The sequence below is a fragment of the Cricetulus griseus genome, chromosome X, assembly GCF_003668045.3.
Source record: "Cricetulus griseus strain 17A/GY chromosome X, alternate assembly CriGri-PICRH-1.0, whole genome shotgun sequence".
In the NCBI taxonomy this organism is placed as follows: Eukaryota; Metazoa; Chordata; class Mammalia; order Rodentia; family Cricetidae; genus Cricetulus; species Cricetulus griseus.
This window is the reverse complement of record NC_048604.1, coordinates 6,812,545-6,828,508: the sequence shown is the minus strand read 5'-3', so window position 1 is coordinate 6,828,508 and position 15,964 is coordinate 6,812,545. Positions and strand designations below refer to the sequence as shown.

Sequence of the window (15,964 nt, the reverse complement as noted above, 5' to 3'; positions counted from 1 at the left end):
TTTTGCTAAAGTAAAATGTAGACTTAAATTCTGGTTCCTTGAGGAAAACAAAATAAAGACATTTGCAGGAAAATAGCAATAGGAAACCTTTGTCTCTGAAGCAAAAGTCATGTTTCATTCCAATCCATAAAGGTCAGTCCTTGTTAGAGACGACAGATCTGGCATATCTACAGTGAGAGAGCAGCTCCCCCATGAGGCCTCGTCTAGAACTGAGAGGAAGAAAATGGGTTAAAGCTGAAAGGCAAAATGTATGGTGTAAGCTAGCAGAGGAGAGTTTGTCCCTGGGGCTCAGGGTGGGGAATGGGAGCAGCAAGCTTCAAGCTAATGCTTCTTTGGAAATATTTGTTTTCTTTGTGTTTGTGTCATTATAGGAAAGTCTGTGATTGAAAAGAAAACCAGGTTCTGTTGGAAATACTAACATATATCAGATTCAAACACTTTAAGATTTAGACACTCTGGATATTAACTTTAGCAAGGAATTCTAGAGAAATAAAAGGAAACAAAAGGACGGAAATGGTATTGAAGAAGAAGAGAGTAACCAATGTAACTGAAGGGAAATGAATGGAAACACAAGTGGGACAAGAAAAGGAAGCAGAGAGATTTAGTGGAGAGGAGAGCAGAGAGGAAGAATAAATGGAAGGAGAAAGAAGCATGAGGTTAAAGAGAAAGGGAAAGAGATGGCAAAATCAAGTGATGACAGGGAAGAACCAGGGTTGGAACTCATATTTGTTCACTCAAAAACCCCGTTTTATCAGAGTACTTTTTCCAGCAGCAATCTTCACAACAGTTTGTTTTAGCATATTGTTTCAATTGTGTCGAAATTCTTGACACAGTCAGCTAAAAACTACATATTAAACTCCAGAGTGAGGGGTTCTTTTACTTTTCAGTTCCCATTAAATTTCCCAATTTTTCTATACTCTTTGAAAATCAGGATCCTGCCTACCTATTATCCAATTCCTTCTGAAGTGTAGGAATTTAAGTAGAGACCCTTGCATGTTGAGTGTGATCATGTATTCATGAGAATATATAAGACCCTCATCTTTCAACTCAGGGCAGCTATGCCAGCAGTTAACTTGCTACACAAACTTTTTATTTCTTGGTTTTGATTATTTACTATCACTCCTGCATAAATGTCTCAGGATGCTTTTTCAACTGTAGGTTTCTTAGTTAGGTTTTAGGATTGCTGTGTATGCTTCTTTGATCATATCTTTCACCAGTGTCTTTTATTTGTCACCTGTTACTCTTAAATCTCTTCATCTTTTCCCCTTCTATTTTCACTTCTTATTTACAATTTTCTGTAGCTTTAGCAATATCTAAAATTTTAAAAAAACCCTAATGTTATCCCTTCCAGCTATCTGACACACTTTGATATTTTTTCATTTAAAAAGTCAATCTAAATTTAATTCCTATTCTCACACACTTCCTTTTCCTCCCACCCCTAACCTTATTAACTACAATCCCAGTATACTTCATACTATCCTCAGTTATTTATCCTCCAACAGTTATTGAAGTCAAAGGGGCCATTGTTGTTAATTGGCTAGTACACATTTGCATAGTGGTAATATCCAGCAGCTGTGGTTGTTCTCACAGTTAACATTCTACTCAGGGAATAATATGAAGCTCTCAAAAGGCACCCTAGTCTCTTGGACTGAGGAACTATTATCTGAACTAGCACCTCAACTCTAAAATATCCAAGTCCCTCTTGAACACTGAAAATAGTTCAACTAAAAGAATGCAGCAGATGAAAACAAATCCCAAGAAACAAAGTAAGCCCTGGTGTGTAAATCCCAACACAGTGACATAAACATAAAATACAAGACAACATAAATCCTCCATAAACTACTCATTCCACAATAATGGAATCTAGTAAGAGTACATTAGATGAAAGACAGAAAACTCAAAATGATGATATTAAGTACAAAGAAATCAATGTGGAAAATACTCCATATTAAGAACACAATCAGCTAAATAAAATAAGGAAGGGAATATAAAACATGAATGAGGATTTCTGCAGAGATATAGAAATGCTAAGTAAACAACACTCTGAAATGCAGTCTCATTAGTAAAATGAATCAAGGACAGTACAGAATCTCTGAGCTTGAAGACCAGGGTGAGGAACTAGAACAGTCTTACAAAGACAACATAGAATAATAAGAAGATGGCAGTAGGAAGACAAACATGACATTCTTAAAAGATGAATTCTACAGGTAATAGGAGAAGAATGGAGTTCTAAAGGCATAGAAAACATTTTGAAAAGAATCACAACAGAAAAACTTTTCAGTTAGGAAACAGATGCCAATTGAGAACCATGAGGCACTTAGGACTCCAAAGAAATGAGACCAGAAAAGAACATCTCCTCATAATACTATAAATAAAACACTAAATACACACAGAGCAAGGACAGTGTTATTGAAAGCAGCAAGGGAGCAACAGTAAGTCAGATACAAAGACAGACCTAGCAGAATAACAGCAGTTATGCAGCTGAAGTTTTAAAAGTTATGTCTTAGAATAATATATTTTAAGTTCCAAAAGATAGCAACTGCCAAAACAGACTACTATACCCAGGAAAGCTACTTTTCTTCAATAATTGAAAGAAAAGTGAAAACTTTCCATGATAAAAACAGAGTGAAGGCTCTTATCACCAGAAGTTATTTGAAGGAATCCTTCAGGCATATAAAACATAAATCAGTCCACAAAGCCACACTAGAATAATAAGAAAGCAAGAGATGAACAATGATAACCAAATGCTACAAAAATCAACAAATGACATAAATCAATGCACATCTTTGAATAATGACTCTTAATATCTGGATTTTCCAATCTTAAGATCTGAATTCTCCAATCAAAAGACTGAGACTAGTAGATTGGATCAAAACTCAGGAACCATCTATTTGCTGCCTTCAAGAAATTAAGGTAATAACAAATTAATGGGACATCATGATTCTGAACATGGACACCCTGAAAATAGGTGTGCCCAATTATATAAAATGAATACTATCATATCCTCCTCACCCCTCCTTTTCTCCTCTTCTCACTCTCCTAGCTCCCTCTCCCCTCCCCCCATGCTCCCAATTTGCTCAGAAGATCTTGTCCATTTCCCCTTCTCCGGAGGACCATGTATGACTCTCTTAGAGTACTCCTTGTTTCTTAGCTTCTCTGGCGGTGTGGATTTTAGGCTTATAATCATTTGCTCTATGTGTAAAATCCATATATGAGTGAGTACATACCACATTTGCCTTTTTGCGACTGATTTACCTCGCTCAGAATGGTTTCTTCTAGTTCCATCCATTTGCCTGCGAATTTCAAGATGCCATTGTTTTTTTTTTCCACTGAGTAGTACTCCACTGTGTAAATGTACCACATTTTCTTTATTCATTGTTCAGTTGAGGGGCATCTAGGCTGCTTCCAGTTTCTGGCTATTACAAATAATGTGTCGATGAACATCATTGAACAGATGTCCTTGTTGTATGAATGTGCTTATTTTGGGTATATGCCTAAGAGAGGAATTGTTGAGTCTTGTGGTAGATTGATTCCCATTTTTCGGAGGAATCGCCATAATGATTTCCAAAGTGACTGTATGAATTGGCACTCGCACCAGCTGTGGAGGAGTGTTCCCCTTTCTCCACATCCTCTCCAGCATAAGTTACCATTGGTGTTTTTATTTTAATTTAGCCATTCTGACAGGAGTAAGATTGTATCTCATAGTTGTTTTAATTTTCATTTCCCTGATGCCTAAGGATGTTGAACACATAATAGAGGAAGACATTATAGGTTTAAAGACAAATCAGGCACTAGAGAAATGTCTGGAGATCTACAAAGATGACACCAACTAACAAACTAAGCAACAGAGGTGAGGCTACCTTAAATGTCCTCCCCTGATAATGAGATTGATGACTAACTTATATGCCATCCTATAGCCTTCATCCAGCAGCTGGTAGAAGTAGAAGCAGACACCCACAGCTAAACACTGAAATGAACTGGAATCCAGGTGCAGAGAAGGAGGAGTAATGAGCAAAGGGGTCCAGACCAGGCTGGTGGAGCTCACAGAAACAGCCGACCTGAACAAGGGGGAGCTCTTGGACCCCAGACTGATAGCTGGGAAAGCAGCATGGCACTATTCCAGACCCCCTGAATGTGGGTGTCAGTGAAGAGACCTCAGAAATCCAGGGGGCCTCCTGGAGTAGATCAGTATTTATCCCTAGCATAAGTATGGACTTTGGGAGCCCATCCCATATAGAGGGATACTACCTGAGGCAAGACACACGGGGTGAGCCTAAGCCCTATCCCAAAGGATATGACAGACTCTGAAGACCCCCTATGGAAGGCCTCAACCACTCTGGGGAGCAGAAAGGGTATGTGATAGGTAGGGTTTTAGTTGGGGGGGTGGCAGGTGAGGAGGGGAGGGAGAGAGAACAGGGATTGACATGTAAAACTATCTTGTTTCTAATTCAAATAAAAAATGGAAAACAAGTGAGAAGAATGGTGAAATAAAGTGAAAAAATTAAATACTCTTAGATGTAATGCCAAGGATTAATCTTAGTATATTGGTAGCTCACCAACTGGCAGTTCTTCCACACAAAATATAGACAGATATATAGTAAATGATATCATATATTAAATAGACTTTACAGACATCTATAGAATACTCCATCTAAATGCTTCAGGGTAACCTCTTTCTCAGCAGTCCACAAAAGTCTCACTAAAATCAGTCACATAACACAAAGAAAGTCTTAAGAATTACAGGAAAATTGAAATAATTCCTTGTATTCTGTCTGACCCCAATGGAATAAGACTACAAATTAACAATAAAAGAAACCCCAGAACATACACAACTCATGTATATTAAATACACTATTGAAAGATGAATGAGTTCTTGAAGAACACAAAAGATATACCTTAAAATTCCTAGAAGTAAATAAAAATATAAAACACAGCATAACAAAATTTATGAGGTGCAATGAAAACAATCCTAAGAGAGAAGTTCCTGAGGCTAAGAAGCTACACAGAGAAATGTCAATTTCATAAGTTAATGTTGTACCTCAAGGCCCTTCCAATAAAACTAAGCAAGGATGCATCAGATCTCTACAATTCAAATTTTAAAACACTGAAGAAAGAAATTGATGGAGACAGTAGATGATGGATAGGCATCTCATACTCATGGATTTTTCCAGGCAGTAGTAGCACACACCTTTAATCCCAGCACTTGGAAGGCAGATGCAGGAGGATCTCTGTGAGTCTGAAGCCAGCCTGGCTTACAAAGGTAGTACTAGGACAGCTAGGGTTGTTACACAGAGAAACCCAGTTTCAAAACAAAACAAAAATAAAAGCAATCTACAGATTCCATTTATTCTCATTCATGTTTCTTGAAATAGTCTTCATAAATTTGAAAAAATCTTAAGACTCATGTGGAAGCACAAAGCACCCCAGATAGCCAGAGTAGCCCTGAGTAAGAAGAATCCTGCTGTAGGTACAGCCAGGCCTCACTTCAAATTGTATTACAAAGTCACAGTAATAAAATAGCATAATACTGGCAAAAACCAGATATGTATATCAATGGAATGCAATGGATGACATACAAGCACATTCAACTAACAAAGACACAATTACATGTGGGGGAAAAGACAGCCTCTTCAATAAATGGTTTTGGTGAAAATATCTTCATGTAAATGAATGAAACTACATCCTTATATCTCATACTACATAAAGATCAAGGACATCAACCTAAGTCCTGAAACCTACTAGAAAAAAATAAGGAGTACACACCAAGATATAGTTGTAGGTAGGGACTCTCTGAATAGGAACTTAATTGTTCAGGAAAGAAGACAATAACTGACAAATTAGATCTCATTCATTTTTAAAATATCATTTTATGTGTATGAGTGTTTTTTGTATGTATGCACACCAGAAAAAGGCATCAGTTCCCATGGGGCTACAGTTACAGACAGTTGTGAGCTGCCAAGTAGGTACTTGGAATTGAACTTAGGCCCTCTGGAAGATCAGCCAATGCACTTGACCACTGAACCATCCTTCCAGCCCTTGTGAAATTTAAAAGCTTCTGTACAGCAAATGAAACTGTCAACAGAGTAAAAAGGCAGCCCACATAATAGAAAATCTTTGCCAGCTATACATCTGACGGGGGATTATTATATTGGATATAAAAAAGCATTCAGGAAATTAAATATCAAGAAGTTAAACAACCAAATTAGAAATAGGCTATGGGACTGAACAGACAGTTCTGAAAAAAAGAAATATAAATGGCTAATAAACATGTTTATTGGAAAAAATTTTTCTACAATACATTCTGATCATGGTTTTCCTTCCTCTAACTCTTTTCAGGTTCTCCACACATCCCCACCAACCCACTTCAATGCCCTTTCTCTCTCTCTCTCCCTCCCGCTCCCTCTCTCTCTCCCTCTCTCTCTCTCTCTCTCTCTCTCTCTCTCTCTCTCTCTCTCACACACACACACACACACACACACACACTCATACATGCAGACACACACACAGAGAGAGAGAGAGAGAGAGAGAGAGAGAGAACACATAGACACCATAATATACAAGCAAAATACCCTAAAGACAAAATGAAGAAAATGCCCAACAAAACAATATGAGACAAAAAAAGTCTACAAAAATATCATTGAGTTCATTTTATGTTGATCATTTACTACTGGGAAGTCCTGCCCTTAAGTGTGGTTAATATACCAAGTGAGACTCCATTGGAGAAAACTCATTTTTCCTTTGAAAGCAGGAGCCAATTACAGATATCTTCTTGGTTAGAGATGGGAGCCTGTATCCAATTTCTCCTCTCAGCACTAGGAGCCCATTTGGCTTGAACCTCTCTGCAGGCCTTGTGCATGGTACCACAGTCTTTATGAATCCTGTTGTATCTGGAAGACACTGCTTCCTTGGTGTCATCCATTCCTTCTGGCTCTTACAATTTTCTGCATCCTCTTTTGCACATCTCCATAAACTAATAAACAATTTTAAGTGTTCAACATGATTAGCCATCAGCAAAATGCAAATTAAACATTCTTTGACATTACATCTCAGGCCAGTGAAAAAGGCTATCATCAAGAAAACAAATGAGGTGAGGATGAGGGGGAAGGAGAACTCTTCTTTTAAATTAATTTTTATTCAAATTAAAAACAATCTTATTTCACATACCGATCCCAGTTTCCTCTTTCCTGTTCTCCCATTCCCCTCACCAACTCCCCATCTCACCCCCCATCAATTTGTCAGGGAGGGTGAGGCCTCCCACGGGGGAACCATCACAGTCTGTCACATCATTTGGGGCAGGACTTAGGCCCTCCCCTGTTTATCTAGGTTGAGAGAGACCCCAGTCTGATGGCTGGGGAGCCAGCATAAGAGTGAACCAGGCCCACTGTATGTGAGTGTCAGTTGGGAGGCCTGGGCAGTCTCTATGGGGCCTCTGACAGTGGCACCAGCATTTATCCCTAGTGCATGCACTTTGAAAGGAGAACTCTTCTGCAACATTGGTTGGAGTATTAATTGGTGTGACTACTATTGAAGTCAGCATGGAGGTCTCTACAAAAGCTAAAATATAACTACCATACAAGCCAGCTATACCATTCCTAGGTATCTGCTCAAAGAGCTCTATATCCACACACTTGCAAATCTACTTTCATTGCTACTCTGTTCACAATAGCAAGAAAATGAAATCATTCTAGATGTTTATCAACTGATGAGTAGAAAAATGAAACTATGGATCTAATACATAATGGAATTTATTTGGGTGTTAAGAAAGATGAAATTATGAGATTTTTCAGGTAAACAGATTAATAGAAAATAATTATACTAAGTGAAGTGATCCAGATACTGTAACCCTGATTTTAAAATTTCTCTCTTGGTGTCATATGTCCTAGGGGGGAACCAATCATAGTTGCTTTGCTTATTGTTCATGCTGTCAAACTGCCTTCTAAATATTTGTGTTTATATCCATAGATTAGTGCTGCTTTCATACTTAGTCAGCAAAACCTTTTTTGCATTGGTTGGCAGTCCATATGGAGACTCATAAACTGGTCAAAGTACTGAGAAAAAGAGACTGATGAGTGCTCAACTCTGAATGAGACATCTATAGCGACCCTCGCAAGGCTCAAAAGACATCACAGAAAAGGTAGGCAGAAATATTGTAAGAGCCGGAGGATGGAGAACATAAATAACATGGTCATTGTACTCATGATCTCAAAATAGCCGTAGTTACCTGACCAAAATGTTTGCAAGATTAAGCCAGTCAATTCCAATATGGTTAGTGGGTGTACACATGAGCACATCCCCTCTCCGCCATCTAAGGTGCCATTGACAATTGATGCCTTCTTGGTGAAGGGGGAGCCATTTTTCTTCAGGGGTGTAACCACTGAGTTTGCACATGCTCATGCAGTGAACGTTACTTGGACCTAGTGAGTTAAGAAAAAGAGGAAGGAGACATGAAGGGGCAAGGAACAAGTATTGTAGGAGGGGGAAGTTAGGATGGATATGATTAAACACATATTTATTTATGAAATAGTCAAAGAATGAGTTTAAAATATTAAATAAAAAGAAAATATATGTTGGCTCTTCTTTCCTGCCATTTTAGACAGTAATGTTTACTATGAAACAAATATCCTAAAAATGACATAGGGCATAATATTAGTCTTTGATGTGATATCATTTTGCCAATTAAATGATAAGCTATAAAGTTAATTGCTTGGTCTGAAAAAATATAGTTTGTTTGCCTGAATAAGTACAGCCCTTTACCTCTTTAACTGTGGCTTTGTTTAGTTATTAAATGTATTTATAGGGGAAAAATCAAATTTCTCAAAATCTGTCATCCTCTCAGGACACAATTCAGGTCAATGAAGCTCATTAATAAAGCAGAAACCCATGGATTCCTGCTCTGTGGAGGAAACAGCTCTCTCCTTTTTGATTGACATGTGTGGCCTCACTAGTAATGAGGTGCCAGGAAGGTTTTTCAGTAGAAAATGATAGCAAAAAGACTGGCTTAGTTGCTGGACTACGTGCTCTAGGCTTCAGAAATGAACTCTGAATCCCTAGGTATACCTTAGGAGCATCACTGATGTCTGCAGATGCCAGAGCCTATTTCTTCCAACAAAATCTCCTTGAAGCCACCCTGACAAAACCTTTTTTGTGGAACACTCACATTTCTCTATCTGCATTCAGAAGCCATTCTTAGGTGATAATGACACAACACTACCTGAGATGAGTCCCAGTGGGCCTCTCTGGTTCAAATCAAGGACTACTTCAATTTTATAGGAGACTCTGGACACGAGCCGAGCTCCTCCTTCAGTTGTCTAGGTGCTATTAAGAGTGATGCCCACCTGTCTCAGTGGGGCTTACAGCTAGGAGAATCTGGGAGGACTCATCTGTTCTCAACTTGTATTTGCTTTCCTCATCAGATGTTGAGGCAGATGTGCTCCTTACCTAGCTTGGACAGTGCATGACACTTACGTATATCGTGCCTAAATCATTTTAGAAGATCCAGATAAGAAAAATCCAAATCTTATAGTTAAGTATGCCAGAGTCGTGGCCTGTTTTTCATTGTGCCTTGCCCATGCATCATCCTGATTTCCACAACAAACCCTTCCCTGGCAATCCTTTCTTTACATCCTTTCCCAGAAATGAAAGCCCATGAAGCAAAGAGTATACATATCCTCTAGGGATCACCATCAAGTCTTTTAGCTACCAGTTTTGGCAAGCATTCCAAGAACTCTTTAGCATAATTCCACAACCTATTCAGGCATCTCCTTGAGATCTCTCTTCCTAGAACAGAACACATCTTAACACATCTAAATCCCCATGAATGAGAGTTCACCAAGGCACAGCCTTTTGGAGTGGACTTGAATATATAGCCTAGGTTGTGGACACGATCTTTCATGAGATTCCTCTGGGTGGGAGGGTAAGCTAGAAAGAGAAGACAGTTTACTTCCACTTTTTGATGCAAAGCTCTTAGTGTAAGCATGAAGAATTGGTTCTTGGCATTCAAAATTGTTATGAAGGTGTTTTGTCAAGTATGCAAGGTAGCACATATTTCACTTAACAGTATTGCTGTGGTTTATAACTTCTAAATATTTAGAGGAAGTAATATGTGGTCTGCACAAAGTTCTCTTGGGCCCTACAAAGGGTAAGAATGTGATGGTTAGTTATGTCAATTGACACAAACTAGAGTTCTCTGGGAGGAGAAACACCAATTGAGGAATTATCACCATCATATTGGCCACTGGGCATAGCTGGGAGGATATTTTCATACTTGCTGGTTGAAACCCACTGCTATCTGGGCAAGGTAGCTGAGCAAGCCAGGGGCAGGATGACAGCAATCAGTTTTCCTCCATAGTATCTACTTCAATGTCCTGCCTACAGGTTTCTGCTTTAAGGTCTTGCCCTGACTTCCCTCATTGATAGACTATGGCATGAAAGTGTAAGCCAAGTAAACACTTTCCTCTCCCAAGTTGCTTTTGGTCAATATTTTATGACAGCAACAGAAAAGCAAGCTAGAACACCCTCATATGCTGAGTATATGTCTTTTCAAAAACCATATGTAATTTTAATCTTATTTCTAAATTCATTTCTTTTTCTTCAATTCTCTTTCAATTTTGAACTGTATCTTTAGCTATATGAAATCTGTAAGGGCTCTGTTATAGGTTAAATACTGGAAGTACTTTTTTATGGAACTCCTAAATCTAAAACTTCAGAATATGGACACTAATGTATCAAGCAGAAAGAAACACTTTATCATCAAATGTAACCCAATTACCTTCATTCACAGCACCATTCCACACTATCTCATTCACACAACTTTCCAGTGATATCATTTAGTTTGCATCCCACTCTCTTTACTTGGTTTTCATCCTGGAATTATCCTCCCTGATTTGGATAAGCATATTTGTTCCTTTGGGACATCCAATTACTATTCAGAAAAACTCCAGTGACAGCAAGTGGTTATGTGTACAGTTGACCATTTTTTAGATATGGTTCTATTCTCAGTTATAGAGGCAATGATTGAAATGGCTTTGTAATTTAGACTGAGAAGAATGCTCTCATCAGCTTTTTCTTATCCTCCATCTCTTTGGCACAGTTAAAATTTCAAAACATATCATTCAGTACCAGAAGAAGCTGCTGACTTAACTATATATATGTCTGCTTTCAGGACCAAAATACTCAAGATAATTCACTCTGTTTTGTCATTTGATTGGTTTCTCATTCCAAAGTCAATTTAGTTTCAAAGATTAGACTTTTGGGTGCAATGCTTTCTGCATTCAGAAAGTACAGTTGCAAATCAATACATATTACAACTACTGTCATTGGTCCTGTAACTAGTTTGCTTATCAGATGCTCCTCTTTCCCACATGGACATGTGTATACATTTATGCACATATATATATATATATATATGCACATATATATGGGCATATATGCATATACATACAAAATTATCCAATAAATTTAATCAATTAATAATAATGAACACAGTGACTTAAATGAATAAAAGCATCATTAGAACCATACCTAATTAATTTATGAACAAGTATACTAAAAGCTTATCTTTAGAGCCAAATAGAAAAGGATTAAAATATTAGAGCTTAGGTATATCTGTGGGGCCTTGAGCAAGTTACTTATCAGAATGAACATCAGTTTTTCCTACCATAGAATTACAACAATGATATCAAGTTTGTCCAATCAGTATTAGGAGAGCCTATAATGTAGGTGCAGCAATATACCGAGAATTAAGTCATTGTAGATTCTGGAACATGTTAAGGATAACACTTAGATTAGTAAAGCCCTACCATAATACCCCTAATTCCCCCATCAAATCTTTCCTCCAAATAGTAACCAGGGATCGAGATTATAGCTTTTGGCAAAGACTGTTCTAAGACTAGATGGTGCCTATTCAGTTGGAACTAGAAAAGGTGCCCACAATATGGCCTTCTTGCTAACTTTCCCTTGGTCACATGTGCATATTAATTTCACAGTGCTCTTATCACCAGCCACCTAGAAGCTAGCTGACAATAGGCTTTTCTGGAAAGCCAGTCACTTTATATTGCTAAAATGATCCAGTGAAATTGACAAAACAGGCTCCCCAAACAATAAATCTCTCAACTACTTCAAGAGAACAGTCAGAATTTTATGTTCCACTGGAAAAATATACAGCTTCCTGATGGTAACTCTTTTTCAAAGAAAATTTCTAACTCCAAAGCTTCTGGATGGTAAGATGGAATTCCAACTGGTCAGCAGAAAGCAAATAAACAATTCATGTTCTCTCTCTCCCTTTCCCCTCCCCCTTCCTATCTCCCCTTTCTAATCTTAGTAAAGACTACATGACTAGTTATTATATAAATTCCCTACATATGACATTGTTGCCAAAGTCTAGATTTATTTCATTAATATTAGATATCTTATGCCAGTTGAAAATATGAAACTAACAGCATTGGAAACACAATTGCTTTTCAGATATGAAATTGTATTATTTGGCTGTGCATTCTTAGAGTCCTAGATGCTCTAAGAATCTTTAAAATGATGGTTGATAATTTAACTAATGCAAAAGGGTTATTCCTATCAGAGCTTGGCTAGCCTCTGCATGAACAGCTCTCCAGTGTTGGTGAAATCAATAAATTCTGAAGCAATCCAGTCTTTTAATGGCCAATTCAGTTTGTCATAAAGTTCTTTACTGAGCCAAATGACAACACTGTGACAGTTTCATAAATAGGAATTGTTGCCCAAGGAGGACACTAAAGACATTTATCAAAATATGAAATAAATCATTTCACAAGTTGTCCAGATTATTTTTGCTGTTTTCCAAAAAAAAATCAGTGATGAGAATACTAGTGAGAGATTTGAACTACATTAAAAAATATATAATAGGATAACAATAAATGTCAGGAAGTTTTAGGGAAATCCCTAAGATTAAATGGATCATGTTGCTGAATTAACAAGACAAAAAATAACTCCTCTGCTTAACAATAACAACTCCTTTTGCTTCTCTTTGAAAATTCTCTACTAATATTCCTCTGTCATTTGTTTATTCAACAACGCAACTCCTACAACTAAAGCTCACGAAACATCACAGAACAGGGAACAGGAGATTATAGGAGCCAGAAGACTAGAAAATTTGCTTTGAGATTGTATCTCCTGTGAATTTCAGGGAAGTTCCACCCATGATACCTCAACAGTATAGCTGTCTAAACCCAACCTGAATAATGATAATATCAATAGATGTGCTAAAATAGATGGGACAAATATCACAGGGTCCCACCTGTAGACAAATAACTACAGTTAAGTAATGACTGCTGAGAGTAGGAGAAATACTCATCTCAGGGACTGGTTATGCAACACCAAGTTACATATACATATGAAATCATATACATACAAAGAACACCAAACAGACTGTGAAACTAGTATTTATATACTAGTATTTACACACACACACACACACACACACACACACACACACACACACACATATATATATATATATATATATATATAGAGAGAGAGAGAGAGAGAGAGGAGGGAGAGATTGATGTATTATTAACAATTAAAGAAAAAGAGGTCATGAGTTCTAGGGAAAGTACATGGGAAGAATTGGAGAAGGAAAAATAATTACATTTTTATTTTTTAAAATTAGAACTAAGGATAATTAAACAATAAATTCACATTTAAGGGAAAATAAGTTACACAATATGACCCCAGTAGTCCAACGATGGTTTTCTCATACTGGAGAGGCTGAGAATCTACAAAGTTGGATGTCTCAGAAATCCTCATCCGGCACTGAAAACCTAGAGGGTTCCAGGAGAACTACTGGCCTTCTGTCTATATTGGAAACCCAGAGAAGTTGCTTTTAATATCAGCAAAGGAATAAAGTAGTAGAAGCAGCAGGATACATTAATTTGCCAATGAGAGTAAAGATGAACCAGATAATAATAATAATAAATAATAATAATAATAAATTAAGTTACCATCTTATATTTTATTATCTGGGATGCTACTAGAATGTACAATCCACATTTAGGGTTGATCTGCCCACCTCAAACAATCTTAATGAGAAAGTCTCTTACAATAATGCCCAGAAGCTTGCCTTTCCAGATCCAGTCAAGTTGACAACAAAGACTAATGATGACAAGCACTTAGATATGCACATTATATGGAATTATACTATGCCTTGGACTTTCATAGTCTATCAACTTCCAAATATAATCAAGACTTTTATGTATTTTGGATCTTTACAATCTTCTGTAGCTTTGCTCTTGTATCACTATTCATTGCTTTCCCTCACCATTATGTGTATATAGAGTATATAATATATATTATATATTTATTTATGTGTGTATAATATATAATATACATACTATATTACCACTGATTTATTGTCAGTGCCAATGTTTTCAAGAAAACTATAACCACAAACACACCTGCAGTTAAGCAAATGGGCTTTATATTCATTTCTGTGAATTTAAACACATTCCACGGTTATCCTAGATTATCTCAGTAAGAAGGTGTTAAAATAATCTATAGTAGGAATTAGATTTTAGCTCAAAATGCAGCATATTTGGATTGCTAAGTTAAAGCTGCAATTGTGAAGAAGCACTTATCATCCAGCAGACAGGAAGATGTTCAGTATTTTGCAGGAAACAAGTTTGTTTTGTTTATTCTTTGACAAACTTTTAACATGCCTTTATTTTATTTTGTCAATGTCTCAGAGTTACTATCTGATGTTAGTGCTCTAAGAAGCTGTTTACGATGAACAGTAGAATAAGATGCCTGAGCTGTGAGTGCCAAGCTGTCATGCCAAATATCAGGGATTTCTCTTTAACACTTTTGTTTTTCATTTATATCTTTGTTTTGATTTTTGTTTTACATTTCCTAGTCATTCACTCATCAATTTGTACTATAGTGAATTCCAAGACATACTTTCAGTAATGAGAAAATGGAATACTGAAATTAATTAGCTATATTTAATACAAGGCAAATAATAAGTGATAAGTAAATAATAGTATCGAGGAATGCCAGAAATATAAATCTGTCAGGAAGACAAGTAACCATAAATCCTTCTTTTCTTCTAATAGGAGAATATAAGTTCTCTATAGGCCAGTACATAGCTAACAAACCAATGGCCAGGTTCATGGGAAGGCATCAGGGAAATGCGAGCAATGTTAGGCAGGTATGTAGGCAATAAGCAAAGAGGATGCAAGTGAAGGATCTCCTCTTTAGATAGTGAAATCCATCCCAATGCTCCTTCCTAGTGCTGTAAAGCAGAGTGTATAAGTATAAAGGGCCGCAGATTTGAGAATTTCTAGGCTATGACTTCCAAGAAGGTGATCAGGTACTAGTGCTTAGATGAAGTTAATGTCAATAAATATAGATTACCCTCTTATTACAAAGAAATGAATTTTGATTCTAAAAAATGCATTGGTTCTGACCTACAAGGGTCTCACCGTCTATTAAAAGAAATAAGGCAATGAAACAGTTTCATTTGATGAGAGTTAGGACTGTTGATCACGAAGTGAGGACTAAGAGCTAAAAACAAAATCCTACTGGTTTGCTAACAGAAGAAAAGTGTATCTAGTTGGGAGAATCAGGGGATGTTTTCACACTGTCTGTTTAAGCAAAGATATAAAATAGAAAGTTAGTACCAAATAGATCTCTGAATCTCAAGAGATACCTTGAGGTTCAAGTATGAAAGTTAGATCCATGGGATAAAAGGTAGTCATATGAAGAGAGAAGGATCAGACAGACAGTTATACTTTAACACATCCATATATTAAACTATGGGCAAGAAAGAAGAAAGTCACTGAATGAGACTGAAGATGAAAATTAACAAACATAGGAAAACTGACGTCATGCATGCTAAAGAATTTCAAGAATTAAGATAGTCAATGGTGTAGTGCCAAATCTACATAAAGATTCAATAGAATGGAGGCTGAAAAGGGGCTGTTGGATTTGGCAATGAGGAAGT

General features: G+C 37.0%; 1 long non-coding RNA gene across 2 annotated transcripts in view; it reads right to left on the bottom strand.

Annotated features, from left to right (window-relative positions):
• Window positions 1-15,964, bottom strand: part of LOC103160025 — a 132,141-nt gene that overhangs the window by 78,054 nt on the left and 38,123 nt on the right. For both annotated transcript variants that reach the window (XR_004771485.1, XR_004771484.1), the window contains exons 3-4: window positions 8,222-8,414; window positions 88-209 (exon numbers count right to left, since the gene is read on the bottom strand). This is a non-coding gene — a long non-coding RNA (uncharacterized LOC103160025). The remainder of the gene's footprint in view (window positions 1-87; window positions 210-8,221; window positions 8,415-15,964) is intronic.